This window comes from Ixodes scapularis, unplaced genomic scaffold, assembly GCF_016920785.2.
Source record: "Ixodes scapularis isolate PalLabHiFi unplaced genomic scaffold, ASM1692078v2 PGA_scaffold3__209_contigs__length_174095766, whole genome shotgun sequence".
NCBI classification, from domain to species: domain Eukaryota; kingdom Metazoa; phylum Arthropoda; class Arachnida; order Ixodida; family Ixodidae; genus Ixodes; species Ixodes scapularis.
Window position 1 is genome coordinate 129,582,041 of NW_024609868.1, and position 7,744 is coordinate 129,589,784.

A 7,744-nucleotide genomic window follows, 5' to 3' on the forward strand; every position below is an offset into this window, starting at 1 on the left:
AACTCGTTATTACACTCAGTTGGGAAACTCGCCATAGAGTTATTATAATGCACGCTAGAGGTTCAACTGGCGCTAGTGTCTATGCGACTTCCGGGAGGCAAATTGAAGCAGACAGCAACCAGTCTACTTTTGCGGTGCTCCTGTGAATCGCGCGTGAATTTTGTCTCTTCGCCGGAAAATAACATGAATAACTGTTATTACTTCGGTTATACCGGATAGTATGTACCTTTATTAATATTGTAAAAGTGTAATTGCTTTAATTACAGCATTTTTCTTTACTATTGAACGATGTTACGCTTCGCTATATTTCAAGCCCAAACCTCTGTTCTATGGCAGGTATGTAATAACGAGCGACGCTTCTGAGCTAAATAACGATCGAAAGAAATATAGAGTGTGTTCAAGGTTCGCTAGCATTCCGGTGGCGCTTATATATTGCTAATATGCCCGTCCGGTCACTCTATGAATATGACTCCGTCGTGCATCTTTACGATCGGTTACCATTCGAATGTAAAAAAATAAAGTACGTGGGCTACAAAAGGTGTGTCTTTTTATTATTTCCTATGGCAGGCAGTTTTTATCGGGCACCTGTTCTCTGACTTCTCCCTACTTGTAAAGATTTGAAGCGAGCGGTTGATGATTTGAACCCAGAACGATGCATCTTCGCACATTATCACGAGCAGAAAGAATAAAGCAGTACTTATTTATTGCAAATCGGACTATATTACGTGGCTTTCAATATATTTTTATCGCTTGTATGCACGAGGAGTTACTTATCCAGTGTTACTGCGTAGTTTTTGCCGTCTCTGTTGGTTTTCCACATGTCCTTCGTTCGTTTGACACGTATATCCCCCATGGCGGAAAGCGCCGACGCCTGCCGACGCCGTGTTCGCGCTAACAGTGTCCGACAGTGCACACAAATACATGTACGAAACGGTTTTAGCACCGTTTTTCATGCCACGAATTTCAAATAAAAACGCCGTAACTGACCAATTATTTCGTCTGCGTGACCGAAAAATGTTTCAATGTGCCTAGTACGTACGAAATATTCGTGATATTTGCTCTTGTAATCGAGCGCAGCGAGAAAATGCACCCGCGTTTTCCCATAGAAAAGCATTACCGGAAGTCAATTTCAGACTGGTTGCTGTCTGCTTCAATTTGCAGCAGCACACTAGCGCCAGTTGAACCTCTAGCGTACATTATAATAACTCTATGGTCGAAACCTGGACCGCTGGCGTCCACCGAAACCGAGCTAAATGCGACAACTGCGCCACTCTTTTTCGTTTGTCTGTACTATGGTCACGTCGAGCTTTTTGAAAGCCTGTTTTTGCGTAAAAACAAACGGAAAAGACTCTTTTTGTATGAAATTTATTGGAGTTTAGTACCAAATGATGGGTGCGTGATGTTTTTGTCATCTTTAGTTCGCACGATTTTGCGGAACAATTAATATTGTTTTTATACAACCATCCCTCAGCGGGATGGTTGTGCCACGAATTTCAAATAAAAACGCCGTAACTGACCAATTATTTCGTCTGCGTGACCGAAAAATGTTTCAATGTGCCTAGTACGTACGAAATATTCGTGATATTTGCTCTTGTAATCGAGCGCAGCGAGAAAATGCACCCGCGTTTTCCCATAGAAAAGCATTACCGGAAGTCAATTTCAGACTGGTTGCTGTCTGCTTCAATTTGCAGCAGCACACTAGCGCCAGTTGAACCTCTAGCGTACATTATAATAACTCTATGGTCGAAACCTGGACCGCTGGCGTCCACCGAAACCGAGCTAAATGCGACAACAGCGCCACTCTTTTTCGTTTGTCTGTACTATGGTCACGTCGAGCTTTTTGAAAGCCTGTTTTTGCGTAAAAACAAACGGAAAAGACTCTTTTTGTATGAAATTTATTGGAGTTTAGTACCAAATGATGGGTGGGTGATGTTTTTGTCATCTTTAGTTCGCACGATTTTGCGGAACAATTAATATTGTTTTTATACAACCATCCCTCAGCGGGCCTTTCAGGTAGCGCGTCCCGACCTAGGTGCATTTTAACTTCGGTAGTTGAACGCGGCGCGTCCGCCGGGGAGACGGGGGCTTAGCCCGCTGTATACCGGTGTGATTTACGTCTTGCAGTTTACAGTGTCAATAAACTTTTCTTTAAACCCTGTAACCTCTACCGCTGTATCTGTTCTTAACGCCAAAATAAAAGTCACGTGCAGTTCCTCGAGTGGCCGCTGCGGGAGAAATGGTGGCGTTGTGTTCGTCATTAGCTCGGTGCTCGGTGCTCGGAGACTGATAGGGACCACTTTTTCCAAGACTGTCTCTATGGAAGTTTCCCAACTGAGTGTTTTAGTATGGTGCCTGGAACGCGTCTCCGACTGGTGTGTTTACCGCGGCCAAAAAAGTGGTCCCTCGATTTCCGCCTGATGACGTCATAAAAGTGTCATGCTGTCGCCGGTCGCGACACTGGCGGCGTCCTAACAGTTGTGGTATAAGTGACAGACGCCTGTTCTGCTGCAGGTCGCTTTCCACTGTGACAGTTCACAGAAGCTAGAGCAGCCGGAAGTTGGGACTCCTAAAGAGACGCCGTGACGACAGCGACACTCGCGTTCGCTCGTGTTTTTCGCCAGCATTTCTACGGCCAACCGCCAGGATCGCGACAGGCAACAGCATGACACTCGCGTCATTTGTTGCCACATTGGGACCACTTTTGATGCATGGGCGGGATAGGACGCTAAACACACCAGTCGAAGACGCGATCCAGGCACCATAGTTTTAGTAACGTTGCTGGTGTGTTTAGCGTCCTACCAGTCCCGCAATGTTGTATCAAATACCAAAAAAAAAAAAGTTTTTAAGATAGGATATACTAAATACACACATGGCAATGTATTTAGAGTAGTATTCAAGTTACTTTCAGTGCAAACTTTCTTGAGTAGAATACAAATACTTTGAAAAAGTAATTGAATTACTTTCGAGGATACTTGGCAAGTCTGGCAAGCTAGGTCTCTAAACTCGCCAAACACAAAGTTGGGGACGAATTCACGGAGCGCACCGATTTGACTATCGCGACGATGACTTCGCGCTTTTGTCGCCAGCGTCCAATCGGCACGCTTCACGAAGTTTCGGTTCCAACTTAGTGTTTGACGAGTTTAGGGCCCCTGGTAGTACAAAAATAAAAAGTCCGAAAGGGATGCTCTATTTGCGATGAGTCCTCTGAAAATAAAATTTTTCTGTAATTATGACCTTGAAGAAGCCCCTTGGTTGTTGCATTTGATGTTTACTCTGAAATAATTCGGAACATATGCTACAGAGTGCGTGCCGAAATATTTTAGAAACAAACGGGAGTCGGGGTTGTATTCATAACACCTGCCATGATTAATAGCGAGTTCGTTTCACACGCACTGGCGCCGTTCGAGTTCTCTCCCAGAATGCATCGCACTCGGAGAGAGTTACACGGAGAAGACTCAAACCAACGTTACTAAAACGCTCAGTTGGGAAACTCGCCGTCGAAACCTAGGCCTCTGGCGTCCACCGAGACCGAGCTAAATGCGACAACAGCGCCACTCTTTTTCGTTTGTCTGTACTATGGTCACCTCGAGCTTTTTGAAAGCTTGTTTTTGCGTAAAAACAAACGGAAAAGACTCTTTTTCTATGAAATTTATTGGAGTTTAGCACCAAATGATGGGCGCGTGGTGTTTTTATCATCTTTAGTTCGCAAGCTTTTGCGGAACAATTAATATTGTTTTCATACAACCATGCCTCAGCGGGCCTTTCAGGTAGCACGTCCTGACCTAGGTGCATTTTAACGTCAGAAGTTGAACGCGGCGCGTCCGCCGGGGAGGTGGGCGTGGGACCCCTGTACCGTTGTAGGTAAAGTCCCTCGATGTGTTTGCGCTTGTCTTGCAAGTAGCGTCAAATGCGCGAGTGCACGAGGCCCATGTCTCGAGCGGCCCTTGGAAGCAAATGGCGGCGCAGCACTGAAATGAGCGGGCCTTGGAAGCGAATGGCGGCGGAGCATCCGCTCATGGCACGTGTCTCGCGCGCTTCCACAACAATGGTTGGCGGTACTTGTAAAAAAAAACGCTTTTATCAAGGGGCTTTAGTTGTAGGGACAATGAAAACGATTTTATTTAATTTTTTTAAATGGTGTTTTTATGCTTCTTGGGAACATAGCATGCTGCCCAATTTTTTGTAGACATTTGTGACGCGTATTTTTGTGCCTACGAAAGAAGTAAAGAAACCGAAACTGAACAATCTCCATTCTCGTTTTTGGGCCTCCGAAAACGGAGGTGACGTAGGGAGTGACGTTAAGTGTGAATAGTCGGTATCGGTGGTATTTAGGAGATCGAGACTCTGGTTACCGCGGTGGGTTATAGCAGCGCTGTAACGCGGTCTTTTCGCAGCATCTGTCAACATGGACGGCAATGCCGCTTTCGCGAGCGAGTTCGAGGTTCCGTTCAGTGACCAAACACCAACGGAACGGGAGTACGTGTGTGGCGGCCTCTGCCATTACCCGACCGAGACCACACGGAGACCTCCCAGCCGGCAACCAGCGGCCCGCATGCCAAAGGACGGACGCGGGGGAGATGCGGAGGGAAAGTGGCAGCGATCAGGCCGTTCCGGGATCCGGTTTCTCCGCGGACGTCTTTCTCCGCGGACGTCTTTCTCCGCGGACGTCCTCTTTTCGTCGTCAAAGAACACGAACAGCAACCCACACGTGAAAACTAGCGTCGCCCAAATGAATACTGGTCTTCAGTCGACCGTTAGAACAGCCATGTACAGCTACCATTTTGCAGAATCTTTCGAATACCGTCTTTTTTTTTTTTTCTTTTTTTTTTTGTGTTCATAGTTGCTCGTTGCCCGTTTCGCGTCCAGCGTAGCAAAGAAAAAACAATTATGCTGCTTTATTTACAGTTTAGTAATCATCTCCGGTCCGATTTATACTTTTCATGGTTATTCAAGCGGAAATTAGAACAGCATTCCTAAAAATCGCGAACCAAAATGTGACCGAGGGCACGTTTCTTGTTTTGACCAATTGCTGACGCGTCTCTTATGACGTCGCGCTTTTTGGCCTCGCATCGGTCACGTGATCTCCGCTTCTCCTGGCTTCTCCCGCAACTCTCGGGGCGTCGCCCCAGTCGATCCCTGTACGATTATTACCGCGACTGTTTAATTGATTTGCGCGGCACACAAGCGCCGGTTTCGGCTGAAATTTGGGCAGCGTGACCTGAGATGTGCCTCGAACCTAGTTCAATCGCCAAAAAGATGTCCGAAACTGCCTTCATTGTCCCTTTAAAGCCAAAATAGAAGTCACGTGCAGTTCTTCGAGGGGCCGCTGCGGGAGAAATGGTGGCGTTGTGTTCGTCATTAGCTCGGTGCTCGGAGACAGATTGGGGCCACTTTTTCAAAGCTGTCTATATAGGAGTTTCCCAACTGAGTGCTTTAGTAACGTTGACTCAAACGAACTCGCCATCAGTTCTCCGTGCAAAACTCTGTGAGTGCGATGCATTTTGGGAGAGAACTCGAACGGTGCCAGTGCGTGTGAGAATAGAAGGGTAGGAGAGGGTATGACGTCAGCCGCGCCGAGGCGTCAAGGGAGCATAGCTTGTGGAGGCTACGCGGCCGACGTCATGCCCTCTCCTACCCTTCTATTCTCCATGGCGCTATTTCTGTTTCTGTCCTGGCTTGGCTTAGCTTGCTTGAGTCTCTCGGGTGGGTGGATAATTGCCATAACGGTTCACCTTGTGGCAGGCGGTAGCTTGCGCCACCTAGATTGAATGTTGCCAATGGAACTGAATTTCGAAATACTGCGCAAATGCAAAACTAATAATAATTGTAGGGCGTCCTGATTTTATTAAAGAATCGTTTGATCAAAACTATAGTTAAAAGACGTCCTAAACTAACGCAACTACATGTAATAATTTGTATGTGAAATTTAATTGAGCAGTGAACGTGAACTGTGTATACTACCACTATTTCATTCATTTATTTGTTTAAAAACGCAATCAAATTGAGGACTTATATATTACCTCTAACTTTGTATCATTCGTCCTCAATAAGTCCTCGGAAGGACGTTTCTAGGGTGATCCAGCGACTGACGTTCTCAGGATGTCCTGAGGACGTGTTGAAAACCTTGAGGACGTTTGTACCTTTCGAGGACGTCCTGAGGATGTCGGGTGTTGTCTGGGTAGTGATACACGACCGCACGCCGGTACGACGCTCATCCAGATCGAAACGGGCAGGGGTGGGGCTCGAACCCAGGATCCCTGGGTAGCTAAACTCGTCAAGCACAACTCTGTGTCCGAAAGTTGCGGAACGCGCTAATTGGACTCTCGCGACGCTGACGTCAAGCCGAGCGAGGTGTCAATCATCCAAGCTCTCTCGGTGCTCAAATTCCAGCGAGAATGTAAAACACAAAGTCGTAGCGAGCTCCATCGAAGCGCGTGCGAGCAACACCGTGGTGCCAGCCGATTGAACGGCTGCACTGATGACGTCTCGCCCGAGTGTCCCTACATCCCTACGCCGCGTTAGAGTCAATGATGCGTAGATTGTACCTAGGCGGCCGGTAAATACTCTGAACTTTCTCGTCGCAAGATCGTCGTTTGTGGAAGTTATTGGTGACGACAAAGTGACGTTTCACAACTTTGAGAAGGAGTTATTTGAGGCCAAAATCTTCGCTTCGGAATCGAGGCGAAGATTGAACTTTGTGATGTTGTGGAGCCGTGCGCGGTGTACGCGGGCGGCTTTATAGAGCTCATCTTCCGCCACTGTCAACAACGCCACCGGGGTCACCTAAAGTCACTGGATCCTGGGAAAGTAGCGCCATTGCCTTCCCTACCTGCTAGCCGGACACAAACAGATACTAACATACAGACGACCCAAACCTCGCAAGGCGATTGGCTAATCGGCCTACTTTGCCATGGAAATCGCCATCTTGGTCCATTTAAATCTTCGGAGCTTCCAGGGGGTCGTTCTAAACCAGTCGCGCCAAGATCACCATGGAGCATCATCGTACTGGAAGCGTTCCTCTTCAATATAAGAATCTTTGGCACTTCGTATGCGATCACCTTATTAATCAGGCCCATCTCCATGGATCTCTTGCAATTATATTGTTCTTCTTGCGCATTTCAAGACAGTAAACTTATTTTTCAGTGCCTCCAAGCACCGACACAGCATCTGGTGGTGGTACGAGCGTGTACGCCTGTTTCGCCGGTGTGTGGTTAGCCAAATCTCGGTATACAAAAAACGACTCAATAAAGCTACCCGTCACCAGCGAATCTAGATCGGCTCACCAAGACCGGAGGGGTCAAGGAGAAATTGCTCATTTCATGGACCAAGATGGCGACCACACGCGGAGCTTGGCGTTACTTTCCCAGGATCCAGTGACTTTAGGGTCACCCACAGGCGGTTTGTGTAGAGACGTCGGTAATGTCTGAGAGGTGAGGAAAAACGGGGGATAACAAAAAAAGAAAAAAAAAAAAAGAAGACGAAGAAAGGGAAATAAAAAAAAATTTAAAGACGTTTACAAATCTTTGTAATGCGAAATTAGAGCTCAACTCTTGAGGAGGAATAAGGGAGGGTACGGAGAGGAGGGTATGCCCCTCCTCCTCCCCTCTTTCTCTCCTCCCCTTCTCCTCCCATTCAGTTTCTCCGCTAAATTTAGCAGGGAAAAGAACATCACATGACAATCTAGCGGAGAAGTTTATTGGCGTTGAAGTCACGTAGCTGAGAATTGAATTGGTGTTGAGGTCAT